Source organism: Electrophorus electricus, chromosome 3 (assembly GCF_013358815.1).
Source record: "Electrophorus electricus isolate fEleEle1 chromosome 3, fEleEle1.pri, whole genome shotgun sequence".
NCBI classification, from domain to species: Eukaryota; Metazoa; Chordata; class Actinopteri; order Gymnotiformes; family Gymnotidae; genus Electrophorus; species Electrophorus electricus.
The window spans coordinates 3,533,449-3,552,899 of record NC_049537.1 but is presented as its reverse complement, the minus strand read 5'-3'; the positions used below and the strand labels follow the sequence as shown (position 1 = coordinate 3,552,899).

Sequence of the window (19,451 nt, the reverse complement as noted above, 5' to 3'; positions counted from 1 at the left end):
TCATCATGGCCAGACTAGCAGAAGAGCGGAACAGGGCAGGACTGCTAAAAGCAGGTGTAGTGTTAAATCAGTTCAGTACAGCAAGGCTCTGGCTGCTTCCATGGCACACGTGTCTCTCTGTGTGTGTGTGTGTGTGTGTGTGTGTGTGTGTGTCTGCGTGCGTACACGCACCGTACTGGGTTCTGCGACTGGTCCCACTCAGTCAAACTCCATCAGTGTGAATTACAGCAGGATTACTGACTAATAAGGAAACGTAAACAAGCCTGAAAATACTCCATACAACAATCACGTACTCACTCTCTCTCAAACTCACACGTACACACACACACACGCGCGCATTACTTGGACCCACATCAGAGACTTTAATCACCATGCTACACTGTAAACAGCAGACAGCCTTGAAAATAACCTGTGCGGAAGGTTTTTGTACCCCCTCCTGGTTTCTCTACTGTCCTGTGGAGAGCAGGTGGTGTGGGAAGAGCAGGTGTAGTGACGTGCAGGACGCAAATGTGAAGCCGAACCCATGACCCCTCACCAACAAGAAATCATTACGCAGACCGCAGGTCAGCTGCACACTGGCACACCTCGTGCGTGGACATGCCTCGGTGAGTACTGGTATTTACCCTCTTTTTTTGCCTTCTGCCAATAGTAGCCACACATCAAGCTGGGCTCCTGTGTGTGTGTGTGTGTGTTGGGAGGTAGAGGTAAAGGTTTCACGTTAGTGCGACTTTTTGGCAAATAACACCACCACCAATCCCTCCACCATAACACCACACTGCAATCAGCTCTCTGGTTTCAGGAATACAGACACAGAACGACAACTTCAGTACTGCTGGAAGCTGTCCTTTACGTAATAGGCCTAGCAGTGGTTAAGCCATTATTACTTATAAAGCATTAGGACTTAAGTTCACACGTGCTGTCTCTTCAAAGGCACAGTGGCTCTGTGCTGTGTAACGTCCAGGCAGCAGCTAATGTCACACGCGGTCGCTGCACCACAGAGATCAAACCTTTTGTGAGAGGCGAGTGTTTGTTTAGAACACAAATCTAGTTGCTTTCGCTGTGTGTTTTTCCTGGAACCTCTTCTAGATAGTGGACTGCGTGCGATACACACCTACGAGCCGGCCACGTGGTTTTGTAAGGAACTGCAATGCATATGGAGAGAAGGTCCAGGCTGACACTGAGGAACTCGGAGGGGCTCGAGATGTCTGAAATTGGGAACGTGGCATGCGTGCAGCTTCCTCCCCTTTTCTGCTGCTCATCACGATGATTTTGCGCCATTAGTGTGGATTACTGCCTGCAGGAGATCGCTTATGCCGAGATTAGATCAGTGAGGCCTGGGGTAGCCCACACCCTCTCAGCTGAAGTCCCATTAAGAATTCTGGGTATCTCGACACGACACAACACACACACACACACACACACACACGCAGGCACGCACGCACAGATGTCCAGTGACACGGGATGACCTTATGATATAGAACGCCTATTGATGCGGAACGCAACTCCAAAATGGTAAAAGTGTATAACTTCCCACAACACTGCAATTCCCAGCAGAAAGGGGCAAAGTGGGTTGATTAGCCAGAATGATTTATTATGTTGGGAAAAAATACAATGATAATGGGGGGAAAATGCTAATTATTAACTGTATTTGAAGCTAAACCTGCTCAAATAAATAGAAGGGGTGGCATGACAAAGGGCCTTGCTGGGGTGTTAAAATACGTGCAGTACATCGGTAACGTGATGCTTGTCATCACAGTAACATAGCTGGGAGCCAGTGGCCTCATTCCACACGCACGCACGCACGCACACACACGCGCACACACGCACACGCAGTCTCTGGGGCTCAGGAAACATTTGCACCTGCGTAATGGTAACAGAGTGAATATAGTAGCATGCCAGCTAACCAGCTAAGAGAGTCTAGTTCTATGTGAAAATGGCATATGGACAAAACCAAGGGCAGACCTGCGGCCGTCGTTTCAGCAGGTAACGACTTGTTGACGCCCCACTGTATGAAAACGGCCAGCTTGGGGCCCAGGGCGGCTATGTAAGGGACATGTGAACACTTCTGTGTGGCTCACAGGGTGACAGCCAGTGGAGAACCAGGACAGTACATTTACGCCTGCGGAGGCCAAGCAAAACCCCGGCATGCACGCCTTTCCCAAAAAGTAAGACTTCAGAACGTGAGAAATGTCTGAAATAGAAGGGCCTAGAAGGGAAGGTCGTCCTTTAGCCAAACATTAACGGGGCCGTAGTAAACCACTACTGAGGTTGACATAACGTCTCATCAACAACAGTTCTGTACACAGTTAAAAAGAACCATAAAAATAGAAAGCAATCAAACCCTTCATGTGAATCCTCTTTTCTATCAGATAATCACATCCTTATCTGACAATCTGCCTGCACGTCTGATCAATCAATCATTCTCGACGTTTATTGGTCAACAGGAGGTCCTCGCGGATTCGCCCCGCCCTGCTGAAGCGAACAGCCGTCGTCTTCGTTCTTGAAGGCATATATGCCAAAATGACGGGCAGCAGTGAGAAGAAAGTAAGACCAGAGTAAAATCTTAATCTGGCCTCTTGAGATCCGACAGGGGAGCAATGGCACATCCACTAGGCAGCAGCGGGCGCGTAACCTCGTCGCCAATTCCAGATCTTGGAGATCTTCCGAGGTCCTCACAAGATGATAAAGAACGTCAACACATAGCACAAGACTGATTTTTCAGTTTGTTTGCTTAAGTGATTCTCCTCAACAACAACAAAAAAGAAAAAACAAACCAAACAGAGAAAATCATGAGATTTTAATTCTGACACTAAGTGAATGACTGAAAAATAGCTGAAAGGCATAATGAGCTGCAGAATAACCCTGACAGAGAACCGTGGCTGTACTGATGATTGTGTGTGCGCGCACACACACACACACACACACACACACACACACACACACACACAAAGAAAAAAAAAACTTATTTGTGAAATGATTTGTTTATAAACGATTCTACAACTTGCGCTGCTTGCTCCTTTCTTATTGGTGGGGAAATTCATAAGAGATATGAGCAAATCGGGGCTATGACGGAGAGCTTCAGGAAGTGTTCGCCCTGGCATCAAACTGTACGAGAAGGAGCGTGAGAAGCCGCGCGGGCTGGGCCCGTTCAGCACGCGGCGGAAGATAATGGGATTAGCGCACCGCGCTCGCGCCTGCGCTGGGAACGTCGCCCCCTCCGGCTACGTAAAAATCCCATTACGGTCCACCTTTTTTCCCGCCGCCGTTGCCACGTTACGGGCGAACGTGTAAACAGCCAAACAGCACCTGGTGTCATGACCGCTGCTAAGTAAAACGGCCGCGATCCAGACGGACGCCTGAAGAACTTTGACTGACGCCTGGTGGACGCGGGTGTCCCCAGACACGTGCGCATGCTCGACGTGACGACGAATCTGAAAGGGGACGCATCCAACAGCCAAAGTCACGGCTACGTTGTTGTTGTTGTTGTTGACCTCAAATGTATGGCAATGCGTTCCTAAATCACAATTTTAAAAAAATCAGTTCTTTCTGATGCCTACGTTCCCAAACAGACATGCGTCCCCCCCCCACCCCCCGTGAGGCAAATTAGTTGAGGCTTCTGTTCTGATGTTTACAAACAAACCCTGCGGAGCATTCAAAGATGTCACAGATGACTGGGTCCTCCGAGCTCTGTGTATATATGGACCAGGCAGACAAAGGGACCAGTGGAACTGAAAACGACTCGTGTATCCGGTTGGCTACTTTATTGTCACACCTGACTCCTAGAGAGAGGGTTAGGGTGGAAAACCTGCAGGACTTGGACCTTCACGACTGTGATTCCTAGAAAATTCAGTGACAGGACATCTGTGTTGCTCAGATTACAGCTTGATATCTTGCATTTTAGTCATCGATCGGTAAAAGCCATCCCCCCCCCCAAAAAAAAAATTTAATTCGAAAGAAATGTGCGGTTGCAAAGCAGATAGCGTGTTGTCCCATTGGTGATAAGGCACCAGTGAAAGCTAAAACTTCACTTCCATTCAGTACATTCTTTGACCAAACATGGAGATGTTGAGAGCACAAGAAATGCTTCTTCCTGAACGGAATGATAGGTAGTATTTTTGCTCCTTCCAAACACTCCAAGGTCCAACTCCGCAAAAAAAAAAAAAAAAAAAAAAAAAAAACCCTACCGGTTTAAGCGTCTCCCGTAGCAAGACGAAACCAGGCCTGGTTGTCATGGCCACGGGGGCCGGCTATCTGCATGCACCCGAGACATTTGCATGACAGGGGCACCTGTGCTGTTAACTCCCAGACAGCACTTCCGAGCAGACAGCCAGAGTTGGACCATATTTGGATCTGAGATGAGCAAAGCGCTTGCTGAAAAAAATAGATTGCAAAAATAGCACTTTCTTAGGCAGGAAGTGGGGAGAAAACAGCCTGTCAAAAAAAGCACTGAAGTACTAAGTTTCATTGAAACAAACAACTCTATAGATCACACAGCATTTCTGCTTGGTGGTGGGGTTGTTGTTTTTTTGACTGGTTACAAGTTCCTGCTTCTACCATCAGTGCCAGATGCCTGTGATGACAGACAGTTTGATTACATGAATTCAGAGCAAGGCAGTCCATACGTCCCGGTTCAATAAGTGTGTATGTGACATCTCCAAAACACCCCAGCCTAAAGTACCATTTACCAGTAAACATAAGCAGCCAGGCTGCAGGTAAGGCTTTTACAAGTTTTACACAGTACATTATGCAGAGCCTGCACATTTCAGACAAAAAATAAACACTGTTGCGCAAAGCTTCTTACCATAGAATAAAACACTTTTACAAATACAATCTTAATGCATAATAACGCAATAATGCACACACACACACAGAGCAAGCAAAGAAAGGGAGAAAGGATGAAGCCAGTGGTGTGGGTTGAGGAGTGTGTGCTCCACAGAGAACACACACACACACACACACACACACACACACACACACACACAAAAAACGCAGCATGGACACAAAATGCAGCACACACACACACACCACAGACAGCACAGATCACAGACCCACACACACACACACAAACAGCATTTACAGTGTGACAGTGAAGGAAGCTATGGGGTTAGGGGCCTCAGCATCCAAAATTAAAAGAATGTTTTCAGTAAAACCACAGTGGAACAGCAAAAGATCTCAGAGAACCATTTATCGATGTTTTTAGGTCTGTAACATATTGCCAGCAGAAATTGCAATCTTTTCACATGTCAAAGCAGAAATTTAAAGCCCAGAAGTCCTTCACCCACAGAAAGTAAGAAATGTTTAAGTTACGGTTATTTGAATGCAGAGAAATGCACATGAACACCAAGACCTACAACACTATTAAACGTGTCACTGAACTGCACACAAACCTGCCACTGAAGAGGTTAATTGTATCACCACTACAAAGAGAAAACTTACACGTCTCACTGTCAGTTGACACAAAAGTGCATTTTACTCCTCTCAAGCACATAATGGCTCGTAAATGCTCTTCTTACGAGTGTGCAACATCAGACAGGGACCACTGCTCCTCCAAGGGTGGGGACTGGCTACTCAGTCATACATCAGGACTGGCTACTCAGTCCCAACACATCAGCAGGGAGCACAGCGACAGGGATCTCTCCAGCATGTCACAGCAGGACTAAGGAAGCCTGGGCCAGCACACAGTCCTGTGAGCGAGCACCGCGTCTCCAGACCCACAGGCAGACGGACAGAGAGAGAGACACACACGGAGATAAGGAAGGGAGAGAGGTACTCACTGCCTGTCCCGTGTGCCCGCGGAGCAAAGCTGTGACTCAGCAAGAGTTCAGTGAGAAGGGTCAGCAGCCAGGCCTTTATGCTGGTAAAATGACTCACACGCCTTCTTCCTCCCGCGCTGAGCACACACAGCCACAGAGAGGTAAACATTCCCAAATATGGAGACGAAAAATGGCAGAAAGATTGGGGGCAAAAACTAATTGAGCTTGCTTTTTTTGTGTGGAATGCCACTGCTCACACAGGCCAGCGCCACCGGCAAGCCAAATATGTGGGAAGATGTGGAAACTAGCGTTTGGAAAGATGCCAGAGTGAGAGCGAGCTAATGGGGCGGGCCGGGTATGGCTGCGAGGCTCGAGCCACCACAGCAAGCCCCGTCCCGGAGGCCTCCGGGAAGCGCGAGGAAGCCCGCGTGAAGCCATCTCCACCAGGTCTGGTCGGAGTGACGGAGGCACAGTACACGCTTGTGCACTGACGCGGCGGCCGAGGCTCAGTGAAGGCTCGTGCGCTAACGGTGTGGCGGAGGCACAGTACACACTCGCTCACCCCTGCTGCACAGAAGCTGGGCACGGCACGAGGGCAACGTGCACGGTGTAAAATTTGGATTCTTACACACCAACATTCCCACGCTCAGGTTTGAGTTTTTTTCTGATTCAGCAAAAAATCGTCATGTGATGGGTGTGTGTGTGTGTGTGTGTGTGTGTGTGTGTATGGATGTGTGTATGTGTGCATGTGCTTGTCTGACTGCCCAAATATGGATGTTTCTGTAGCCATCATCAATCAATCTGAGCGCTCAGAAGGCTATTAGCATAGTTTTTCATCAGGGCACCAGAGGGGGGAAAAACCTCCAGACACACCACTAATACATCTATCTGTGTGCATAGAAATGAACGAAAGTCCTGCTTATCTTTCACAGTCATTTAGCTGTGAGACGTAGATGCAGCACAGAGACCACCACTCCAAATTCAGCTCCAAAACGCTGAGGAGCTGTTTGTTCCTTCATACACCACAGCAGTCTTTACAAACATGGACCAGAGCTCGCCTTTAACGTGCGCTCTGCAGACCGTAGTTACAATGCGTTGAAAACTGGGTTATCCGTTTCATGTGGAGAAACCACCAGTGCATCGATTTATTTATTTATTTAAATCACAAAATGAACTCCGCTGATTGGCCCACATCAATAATGACGTGGTATGAAACAGACAACACAAACAGATAAACACAATTAACAATGCTTAGCGTTGACAATCTACACTTAATGTAATTAAAGTCAGTAAATACAGCTCGTTTTCTTCTCGACACCAAATGGAGAGCTGATCAAACTAAGGGCCAACGCGCCGGGGGAGTGGAAAAATCACAGTCCCTTTTCTTCAGTCATTAGGCAAAGAGTTTAAATAGCGTTTCACTTTCGAGCAGAGCTAAAATAAGTCTTTCAAGTCTGAAACCACAAAGGGGTTTTTTCAGAGGTAATAATAACCCATTTATAGGGAGGTTAAAGAGGGGCAGAGTGACTGAGTCCAGGTGATTAAGGACGCCTAATTAACCATGGCCCTGTTCCCCCTCTGAGGCAGGGCGAGACCCTCCCTTCTCCCAAACTACACCCTCAGTATAGCAGCAGGGACACTGTGTGATTTAACACATCCTCTGTGGTCCCCTGTGATCAGGGTAACGCAAAGGCAAACGTCCATTTCGTTCCGCAGACCCCACGTCCTTCAGGAACGCCAGCGTTTACGTGATCTCAACCTAAGGACCTTCCAGAGTGAAGGGCTCATATTCAACTTCACTCTTAAAAAGGGCTTTCTAGTCAATGTAAGAAAGGCTATACATACACGTAGCTAAGCAGCAAACAATATCAATACATGGACACATTTTTAGGCACGAAATCATTTCTGACTGACTGTGTGTTAGGCATGGCTTAGGGACAGGTTTCTCCATATACCACCCAGCGCCACACACCAGCAGAGAGAACCCCCAGTGTTTAGCGATATTCCATGGATATCTTAAGGCATTGTCAAGATTTTAACGATCGCAGATTACTGGGGGAAAAGTGCTTTCTGAAGAAAAAAAGTACATTTCATTTCAAATTGTATAGCTGATACAGAATAAAAATCTAGCAATTGAAAATATGGTGAATAGGTTTAACACAAATGATTCTAAAACAGTATATGGGATGTGGATGTAACAAAGAACCATTACTCATTGAAGCTGTTCTTTTGCCTGGCAATAACATAATAAAACCTTAAGGATAATAAAAACATATACTAAGCTAAGCTCTATACTGCATAATACAGTATAAACAAAGACCATGCAGTCAGGCAAACTACGATATGGCGCGTAATCAAACTTTCCTCTCTACGCCGATTCAGTTGAACGAGGTGGGAGAGATGAAGGAAAATGTTAAATGAATGTTGCGACTTTTCACAAAGGGAGACCAATTGCTAAAACTTTGAAGCATTTGTCTACGTGGTCACTGCTTCGACAGAAACATTGACAGCTATCCATATGTGGTTTAGTCACGCAGGGAATGCGTCAGGAACACACACACACACACACATCTAAAGTGGAATGAACACAATGTCTCAGTCCTTCATGTACACTCTCCAGTCAGGTGTCTTTCCAGGATTAGATGAGGATGCGCATCTAAATCTGAGAACTGACTAGCTCTGATTCAATTCAGCCCGATCCCTTTTTATCAGTGGAGTAAGTGCCAATCGACCCAGGCTGCCTCGAGCCGCTGTTATTCACGGACCGACATCTCCAGAGAGCAAGGACTAGGCGGTCAATAAAAATAAAATAAAACAATAAAAACACTGGCTTGAAAAGGTAACCACATCGGTAAGTATAAAGACACTAATGAGAGTCAATTTCTATTGGCACGTAACCGAAAGGTAAATTGGTGTAGGTTTCAAAGGAACTGGCCTAAAGCACCAGATATGTAAAGACATGAGGGTGTTATTCACAAACATGATCTATGAACAAGAATAGAAGAACTAGGCTAATTTAATCCAGGAAGGCCTCATTTATGAGTCGGACTGTCCTTCCCAGAAGATTTCATACATGTAGTCTCACAGCACGCGTGCGTTTTTAGACTAGGTTTCTTCTTTCGTCGGGTGCTTAAGTGCTTACTTAGGTAGCGTATTTATTTCAGTCACTCGACAGCCCAGTCCTTCTAGGATAGAGGGGGCTGGCGTCGGCCTTGCATGCCACGCCCCTGCCGCTTGGACGGAGGAGCAGAGTGGCAGCGAGGCCACACCCCCGGACCGCCCCTCCCCTTCCACTGCCGCGGCGGGAACCGAAGAGTGGGCAGCTGTAAATCACAGGGGTGTAGGTCTTCGGCGCTGCAGCCCTGTGGTGGCTGTTCTGCACCACGGACGTGCCGCTTTCGGAAAATCGCGACACCACCTTCCGACGCACCCAGCTCCCTAAATCCCCCACGCCATTAGGCAGCGCGTTCGCTCGTTTCCTCACCCTTCATTTTCCTCCCGTTTCCAGCCAGCGCAGCAGGTCTTGAGTGTACAGGCAACCTGCGAGGACCAAGGCACCTGCTGAACCCCACAGGATCCCACTTCACAAAACAACAACGGGAGAAGATAAGCACCTGAAGCCGAGGTAGGCCCATGCCATTAGAACCACGCAGCCCTGCTTATTCAAACCGGACCGCAGAGCCGTACGACTCGTCTCTGCATAGCTAAACGATGCTTTCGCTTTGGGTCGTACCCTCTGGGGTTCTCTTGTGCCGATGGATCCTTGCTAAAGTCCAACCAAACCAAGCGCAGGGTGACCAGAGTTGCTCAGAGGAGAGGATCAAAGATCTCTGCTACACCATAGGCCCGTGTTACACATTAAGTCTGTGTTACACATTATACAGCATTAGGTGCTTTACATTGGGCATCCCTTGCGTGATTCTGAGATGTACTTTTGTGAGCTGTGCATAGGTGTGCCTTTACAGTATTGAGAAGGAGAAACAGGAGGTGGCCTAAGCATTAAAGTGGAGTTTAAAGTGGAGCTATTCATAAAAAGAACAAAAGGACATATAGCCAACCACGAAAGACAACTTTTAACTCGAGCATTAGTTAGCCTGTCAAGCATGTGCCTTTTTAAACTCCAGGCTGAGAAGACAGCCAGGTTCAGCGCTGACTAAATTAAAACCTTCAGTGGGAAATGACAGAAATTGTTAGAAACAAATAGTTGCTTTCCTGATGAAAATGTCTTTTGGGGTCGCATGAAAAAGCATCATCATTTAACTTCCTGTATACATGATCAGGTATGAATATAGGGAGCGCATCACTTCCAGGAAGAACAGCTTCATCGTGACAGGGTCTTCCCTTGAAATATTAGGCCTGCTAGTCATGTCGATGATACCGAACGACGCATGTGAAAACCAGACGTGACCTACAGAGCTGTAAAGAAGCCCCAATCACGTTTTCAGTGGAAAATGACAGGGAGGTTGGGGTAATGTGGTACAGTCTCCCAGTGAGGGAAGGGACCACAAATTTGTACAAAGAAAGAAAAGATTCAGAAAGATTTACACTGAGCTACACTTTTTTTCCCCCCCAAAACGCTTAAATCAAGGCACACTTACACATAAATGGTAAATGTTAACAAAAACAACTAGTTGGCATTGATAAAGGCTTTGAAATTATGTGATCAAAATGTCAGTGGTTGGGTCTGACTCATATCATTTGAACTAACAAGCCTACACCTTCCTGTCCCAACACATCAATATACCACAAGAGTGGAGACTCTCACAAGTGACTAGAAATAAACGCTTCTTGATACAGCTTCATCTTTGCAGCTACGTGTGATTACACACGAACAAACTCCGGGTTGTTTTCCATAAGTGGAAGTGCACGGGGTGTTTCAAAGTTAGCTGTGTTTGATGATGTTTAGAAGTGTCGCTTCTGATCCGAGCAGACCCTCCCATGTCCTCGACACAGAAGCGGACATGAAGAAGCATCATGGATGGTCTGGTTCGGTGCAACATCGAGCAACAGTGACACGCAATGCAAACAGCACGGCTGGCGCACGGACGACATCAAACAGTCGGGACCTTTTTGACGATCACGTTTCTGAGCCCGCCGTTTTGCACAAATACAGCAAGACGACGTGCGGTTGCGACATTCAGCAACGAAAGCCGCACTGGTAGAAGTTTGCAGACCGTCACGGGACGCGCACACTTCCGCATTTCCACGGTCCACCGGGGGGGGGGGGGCGAAGAAAAGCACAGTAACACACGCACCCGCGACACGTCCAACAACCCGCACGCCGACCCGCAGCTGAGCCCACGCCAGCGGACCGCGACCCTTTCCACGCCGCGCGTAAACGCGCACCACGCGAAATAATCCCCCCGTTTCCGGATCTCGAACCCACGCCCTCCGTTACAGAGCGGTCCTACAAGCACGCACCCGTTCAACCTTCACGCAAACACCGACAAACGGCGACAAAGTCTCGCTCCAGCCGCGCGTTTCCGAGCGGAGGAGCAAGGCGACTTCGCCGGAGGGGCCCCGCCGACCAAAAACCCGGCCGTGCGCTCGCGCTTCTCTTACCTTGCTTTCTAAGAATCTCGGGAGTTTCTAATCCGACTTAAAGTGAAACTTCTTCTTTTTTTTCCCCAAATCTGGGAGAGTAACAGGCAGTGACGTCAGAGGTCGGCATTCCAACCGGCAGCGCGGTCGGTCCAGAGAGTTGCCCATGTAAGGCAGTCTAGCGCAGCCCTGGTGCGATAGTGGCTCCTCGTTATTGTGCAAACGGCGCAATGTTAATGGTGCGGTGCATCCATGTACAGAGCGCCGAGCATTGTACCCCGGCTATTGGAGGGGGAAAAAAAAGTTAAAAAAGTTATTTAGAAGAAGCTTAGTGTGAGTAAAGACGTACGAATCGCCCAACAAGCGTGACGATTGCTATAGAGTGCTTTTGAGGAGACGTGTAGCCCCGATCAATGAAAGAAAGGTTCAAAATAAACAACAGTTGATACCTACACAAAATATGTATTTGAGATCAGACGTTTGGAGAAAGAAGCATTGAAAGTAACACTCTATAAAGAAATTTCTCCCGGTGCTACACATATAGACAGAAGACATATACACATATAAGCATTTATAGACAGAAGATGACCACATATCCAGGCATATTGATTTAACTCAATAACACGCTAGGCTTTGTAGACACTGATTCGAAGAGTCTCATTCAGGCTGTCAGCTTCAGTGACCTCGTGATCTTTTTCAGGCAGGACACTTTGAGGACAAGGATAGCTCCGTACAGATAGCGCTCAGCCACGTGTCACTATTTGCATTATCTTTGCATGTTTTTTTTACAATGCAAAGATCATAACTGCATCGCAACTGCACTCCAGTCCCAGATTTCTCTCTCTCTCTCTCTCTCTCTCTCTCTCTCTCTCTCTCTCTCTCTCTCTCTCTCTCTCTATCTGTCTATATCTGACACTGTCTCTCTCTCTGCACAAAAAGAATTCGCCACAGTAGCATTCAGCAATGCTGGCGATTGTCTTCACAGGCACTGAAATGTGTTAACTACATTTTTCCCTCACAACAGGATGGTGGTACTGAAAACCTGAGCTACTGGGCTTTCTGTATCTGACTAAATATCCTCATTCAGCCCTTACGAAAAGGTACACTATCTCACAAAATGAGGCTTTTGGCATAAACTTTCCAAAAGACCCCTTAAAAAAACGCTTCACAAAAAAACGTTCTGTACCGATGCAGCAGCTTCCATAAAGGAACCATTTAACCTTCTTACCATTTTAAACATTTTCTTCATTTTCCATTTATGTCATTATTGATTATAACCTCCCATATGATACAACTACCCCATCTGGGAGGTCAAAGAGCAGTATGTTGTGCATGCATGCATGTGTGTCATGTCACCACGTCATTCTGAACAGGCACAACTCTGGCACACGGACAAGCAATGGCCTGCTATCAGGCCGATGTCTTTCAAATCAGTCCTGCTATCAGCTCAGTGCCTCTCAGAGCAGTGCCCAGGGAGCGACCGTGCCATTAGTGACAATACGTGCCCCTTAAACCACGGCTCTTACAGAAAAACTGGTTTCGGATTGTTGGATTGAGCATTACAAATCCTAGAAAAACATGTTCTTTATGAAGAAGCTAATGTCAATATATTTATAGTATTGTATATTACATTAGTAATGTAATACTATAAAATACATATACATACATAAAATACATATTGTATTTTATATTACATTAGTAATATAAAATATAGTATACAAAATGTAGTATTTGGTGATAAGTTGCTAATTGTTCTACAGGCCTACGTTCAGGATTTAGTATCCTTATAAGAGGGCACCATCCACACCGTCAGCTACAAAGATGACACCCCATCTTTGTCACGGCTCAAAGTCTCGCTTGTGTGTGTGTGGAGGTGCATGATGCCTCTGCCAATGTCGCCTCCATTCTGCTCCTGCACTAAGCACACAGAGAAGCAGGAGCATGTATGGAGGCCTAAGGTTCAGACACAGAGGGCAGTGCTCATGGAGCAAAGCATGCAGCTGAGCCTGGGAAATTGTATTATGATTTTTTACATTTGATTTTTATGCTTTTTTAGCACAATGTAACAAAAACCAGGTGACGTTATCAGCTGCATTTATAATACGCTCGGGCTTTCTGATTCTTCCAAGCACTTAAGATAAAAGTAACACGGATAGTCTTAAGGTTAAGGACGCATGAATACTGAAACTGTAGCAAAAGCACAAACTTCAATCATGAGACTATGTCCATTACAGTTAGCTGGCTGACAGCTCAGCTAATGACAGAAGAACACAGACTTAACTTTCTCTAGCCTCGCTGGAGAAATTACTGAAAATACAAACTCTGAATCATAATTCCCATTGATAAAGGGAATCATTTTTGAACAACAACAACAACAAAAAAATCTAAATAGGCAGGATATTTAAGGCAGATTATATCTTCCCTTTTCTAGATTTTCTTTTGGATTACAACAATTGCAGCAAAGTCAGTTTTGTGAAAACTCTTGGTATCTAACAGATAATCACATAACGGCTTCAGTTTTAGTGGCACACTGAAGCATCCCTTTTGGGTCAAATGCCATTACATGATATATCATCATCTACCAAAGTAACAATTACTCTGTCAACAACTCACTGGAGCGTGGAAAGTGTGATCAGAGGATGGCCTATTTCAGTAACCCTAACAATGAAATTACTACATATTTGCCAGGTAAAACAAACCCAGTGTGCACAAAGTGTGTTTGAATTATGTGATGATAATAAATTGGGGCTATCAAGATACAGCTTTGACTTGAAGCGCTGTGTTGCCTCAGTTCAGACGTTGTCAACAACTGATTAACTCACGCTCCAAGCGTTTTTTTGTCAACTGCTCTGCACGCCATGCTTGGAAAAAACCGCGACGGGAATGGCAGTGCAAGATGAAGACGAGAGATAAATGAGGCGGTTGTGCCTTGTTTTGCCAGGCCTGGCCCCGCGTCCCCCCGTGTGCACGTTCCAGGGCATGTTGGGAAGGTAATCTCATTTGTACTGTGTAACATCATATTTGCAACTTTGCTTACTGGCGGTTTTCTAATGGGACCTGCAAGTAGTGTCTCCTCACGCTCGTCAGAACCACCCCCCGCTCTCGCGCTCTGAGCTGTTCAGACAGACACCCTTAAACCCATCTGAAGACAATTACACCAGTCTCAGCATTAATCCCCTTGCTCAGCCATCAATCAAGCGGCAATTAAGGCCCGCCTCCGCCGCTACATGAGCTGCGGGTGCGGCAAACAGGCTGTAGGAAGGGACAAGGGATGAGTAAGCAGGAAGCGCAGTGGCTTCGCAGACACACGTTAGTCACCTCGGCACACTATATGCAAAGAGCACTTTTCACAAGTGTGAACACAGCGTGGGCTGCAGAGGCTGCTTCTAAGATCACACACAGAGGCGGAGAAAAGAGAGAGAGAGATAGAGAGGGAGAGAGAAAAAAAAACACAAAACTGAATGAAGTCATCAAACAAAGCCTGTTGTGTTAAACTCTTAGATCCTTGTGATCATTTTTTTTTTTTCCCATTTTATCGTCTTCCTGCATAAGACTAACGTCTCCTGTGTCGGATATCCTGTTGTAAGTGCGCTTGGTTGGGGGCAACTCTTGCTGCTCCCTGTACCACTTCCTCTGAAGCACAACACAGGCCTCGCACAGCTGTGACAACAGCCCACGCCGCGCTTTATGCATGTCCTCAAAGAGGGCCAAGAAAATTCCATAGTGGATCCAACGGATCCATAAGGAGAATTCCTGATTCATAGATCCATGCCAGCGCATGGCCTTCCAGCTAACGAGATATAACAACACGACATATAACAGTATAAAGCAATGCACTAGAGGGTGATTTTTTTCACATCCTAATTAAATCTCATCCTAAACTGCACAACTACACAATCTAATTTAGACCAAGTGCAACCTTAATCTGTTCATAAAACTGGATCTAAGTCAGCTATAGGGATTATGAGAGGCAGCTCTGGTATTGTCCGTGTGCTGAATGCAAGAGTTCTGGTCTCTTATCATTTCCTCCATCTGTCACTGTGGTAACTGCAGCACTAAAAAAACCCCAAGCTTGCTGAATGAAAGCAAGAGGACAAACTCTATATTGTGAACCTGCGAACATGTCATTGAAGCACTAGACCTAATGTCAGGTCAAACGTTTAGCTCTCTATCTGACCCAAACGGCAACCACTCCGAGCACTATATAAACCCTGTTATGAATCCCGATAGAGACGGCGATTCGTGGCACCGCACGCCTCCAAACACTGGAATGAAAAAGAAGTGAGAGAAAAGGTGGAAGAGACAGAAACCAAGCACAAAACATACATCCTCCAGCAACTAATCAGACAACTCCACATCTAGATCTAGACCCAAGATTATGCTAATGAATTCTAATTTGAATGTTTAAGCATGTAAATATTCATCAGGATAGCAGACAATCCGAGCCTGTGGCCATGGCTTTTGAGTCGGAGTACACAGGAGAGGTAAACACATGATGTGGTTTGCAAACGTGGAGATATCTGATCGGCTCTTTTCTGCTGGAGGAGGAGCAGGTCACTGTAGAGCTCTTTGTAAAATCCATTTTGGGCTTGAAAGTTCTGGAATTCTGTTGCCAGGGTTTGCTGATTTGCCTGATCCCTTTACGTGTCGAGCACGTTATGTGGATTCTAAATGTGTTATAGTCCCTGGGCAACAGAAAGATCTTGTGAAATCTTGTGACTTGGTTAAAGTTTGTTGTGAAGTGAGCATGCATTGGATGACTGCATTTTGAGGTAACCTTTCAGAGTTAAACATTTAAAGTTATCCACCTAGCGCTGATGACTCACAGGAAGGATAAACAGAAAAACAGATCAGCAGGTAATTCTTTAGACAGAGGTTAGACTTCACTGGAGGAAGATTAAAAAGCACCGTGTGCAGGGGGTGGGGGAAAGACGTGAAATGAGGATGGTGAAGATTCTCTTTTCGTAGATTCTTTTGTTCCCTCCAGACAATGATGTAGCCACAGCGGATAAATAGTTTGTGCATATCTGAAACCACGCATTCTGAGAATACAATTGCGCTGGAGCCATAAAACTCTGGAAATTGTTGTCTACCTTCTTTAAGAAAAGCACAGCCCCTCCAGGGAGCAAAATTATCACAGTGCAGCAGTGAAAGACTGCCAGTGTCTCCCCACATCAAACAATTTTCTGCTTATGTTTGCATTGGAAAAGAGTTAGCAGCCAGACAACACGAACCTGTGCGCCTACGTGCGTGCGCATGTCTGTGTAGCAAGTGCATTATGGCATCTATAAGCTTCCGTTTTGCAATGTGAGGAAGTTGCTGGAATAAACAGCAGGATTTCACTGTCTCTCAGAGCTGCGTGCGTACAAGAGTGGAACACAATCAGTCAGAGATGGCTGGGGTGTCAGAGAAATTCTCAGAGCTGATAAGAAGTTTGAATGGTTTTTCCCCCCTTTTTCAGCAGAGCCATAGCTCAAGACAGTGATGCAAAAATGATGCAGCTGACATGCCGTGAGATCTGATGGAAGGAATGTGCTCGGTGGGGACATCTGCACCCAAACAGGGGCGAGAGGGGGCGGAAGGTACACGTATAATGTGACGGAGCTGACCAGACAGCCCGGACAACAGAGCAGCGCGAGCAGAGTCTGTCCATCTCGGCTTTCGGTGTCAGCCTGTCTCTACCTTCATCGTGTCAGCTCCGCGGGGCTGACATTACCCAGCAAACCTGCACTGATTCACTCCTGGATCCTGGCAGGGGACCTGACAGGTATGGTATGATCCGCGTAGACTGGGTGAAGTCATCATCAAGTCTTGTAGGACAGTGGTGCCAGGGACAGCAGATATCCACATTGTGAGGGCTCCTCACTGTCAGTTTAACAGGAGTGCGGTACTGATGTTTTTCCAAAGACGGGATCACTATACATCTATGCATACTGCTATAAAACTATGCATTCTGTATTTGTAGTGATATGCTGTATACATTCACAAAAGCATCCATACACATTAGACAATGCAGTGAAAAAAGAATAAATAAATAAATAAATAAACAAATAAATAAATAAATAAATAAATAAATAAATGGGGCAATGCTGTGAATATGGAATATGGACTTGGCTACTTAAATGTTGTTTAGGCATACGCATGTTGACTGAGAAGTACATTTTCAATAGAGATTTAACCATGAAGTGAAGAAAATGCATTAATGAGTGAAACAAAACATGGATTTTGTTTCCTAGTGAAGGATGATGGCAGTAAAAATGTCCAAAGTACTGAATAAAATGCACAACAGAAACAGAAGAAAAGCTTAAAAAAGTAGGAAAGTACGTCATTCATACTTGTTCCCAGTTCCTCGTGTATAATATATTATTCTCTATATCTTTTTAATAATTAAAATATATAATTATTTATCAGGTTTGTTGACTGCATAGACCACAACAGTCCTAAATCCTATTATAGTCATGCCATTGTTGGATCAGTAGAGGAAGGGAATCTAACTTCACTTTAGTCATATTTATGTAGTAAAACCATTTGTGGACAAGGCACATAACACTCCAGGCTAACCAGACACCAGGGTAAATCCTTTAGCTAATGTGAACATGTGAACCTTACATTGAATAAACACCTTTAAGTAGAATGTATCTTTCAAGCAATTCACAATACAATGAAATTCTTCAGTTTCAACATACAGTATCTTAGGCACTGTAAATAAAATATTCAAAGGCAGCATCCATTCTTTGAAACTATAAATGCCATCCAATGCAAAGAGGTGAGATTAGGTCTCTTTGACCTTTACCGAAGCGGATACCAGTCCCCGTGAATATTAGGGAGTGTTGCACCGACAAAAAACATGGCACCAGTAAAGAGTGGAGCTAGATTACACAGCCTCAAAGTGACACGAAGCCACCGCTGCTGTTATGAAAAGCCATTATCATAGACTGACACGGTGATTACAGGATCACTGGGTAAAGGTCACTGTTAGCACAATAATGCCCCATCTCTCCAGGAACCTCTGTGGGTGCCTTCAACACTGATCTTCCCAAAACTCTGATGCCTGAGACACGCACACTGCACACACCCAGGGCCTGAGATGGAAGCGCATGGGCCAAAGGCCGGTATCACCCACTCCTGCTGGGCTATGTGCAAAGGAGTTCCATTGTGCGGTGAATGTTTATGATAACAGCGATCTCTGTCTCGCAATGTACAACACACACGCACAGATATACTTGAGCACCAAAAAAAACAAAAACCCTGTAGGAATAAATATGGAGGGGAATGATGAAGGCTGGGCGTTATAAATGTAATGTTCAGCATTTTTAATGTTAGATGACAAATTCATGAACCACAAAGTATGTTTGTCATTAAAATATCTTAAAAAGTGATTTAGACCTACAACAGTTTACTAGATGTGAAACATGTAGGTCAGAACTAATTCCAGCATGAATTGGGGTCACTACCAGAAGTGTTTGGAGCAAATAAACCTATAATTGCAGGGTATAATTAAATCCTGGTATTACAGGGTGAACAAGAATCTGAGGTTAACTGTAGCATACACTATTTACCATTGCATATCATAATATCATAATAATGTGATGAGTTAGCAAGCAGTTACCGAAAGGAAATCTAATTTCAGCTGCAGCCTGAGTGGTGAGAACTTTTGCCTGTGTCAAGAGCCACACGTCCACAGCGGGGAACGGAGGCTGGCCTTTCCAGGCTGAAGAGCTGTTAGAAAAATCTGCAGCAACATCCTACTTTTGCAACATGATAAAACTTACAAGATAGCACTATTTCCTGTGTTTCACAAAATCAAGAGGAAAAAAAGAGTGTGTGTCTAAAACACGTGTGACGGCACATTACTGTATCTGCTCTGTATGCATGTTAAACACAGACTCGTAGCAAAGCTGTTGGCACTATTGCTTTACTTTTTTAACGTTTGTTTTTGTTTTAACTGGGCAACTGAGAGAGGAAGCAAAAATTTGTGTTCGACCCTCAAATGGTGTTTTTTAAAATTCTTTTTTCAAAGTAAATGCCAAAATCATTCTATCAAAAGTATTCTTTTTTTTTTTTTGCTAAGCTTATTCTGTGCCCAGTCACAGAGAGAAATAATTACCCCGCTACTATCTAACCGAGCTCTCAGGCTTTCCTGGCCTAAGGCAAAGT

General features: G+C 45.4%; 1 protein-coding gene and 1 long non-coding RNA gene across 10 annotated transcripts in view; one reads left to right on the top strand and one right to left on the bottom strand.

The window, feature by feature from the left end:
• The window catches only part of lpp (LIM domain containing preferred translocation partner in lipoma), a 120,759-nt gene extending 109,251 nt beyond the window's left edge, over positions 1-11,508 (bottom strand). For 4 of the 9 annotated variants that reach the window (XM_035524541.1, XM_035524539.1, XM_035524546.1 and 1 more), the window contains exon 1: positions 11,316-11,508. The gene's annotated coding sequence lies outside the window, so the exon portion shown is untranslated. Of the gene's footprint in view, positions 1-5,436; positions 5,730-5,774; positions 5,874-11,174; positions 11,200-11,315 lie in introns of those variants that run through there. The other 5 variants (XM_035524544.1, XM_035524540.1, XM_035524543.1 and 2 more) reach the window with 4 other exon arrangements.
• LOC113575906 lies at positions 9,065-17,699 on the top strand. Its single transcript, XR_003410451.2, has 2 exons — positions 9,065-9,378; positions 16,756-17,699. It is a non-coding gene; the product is annotated as an uncharacterized LOC113575906 (long non-coding RNA).
• Positions 17,700-19,451: the final 1,752 nt, after the last annotated feature.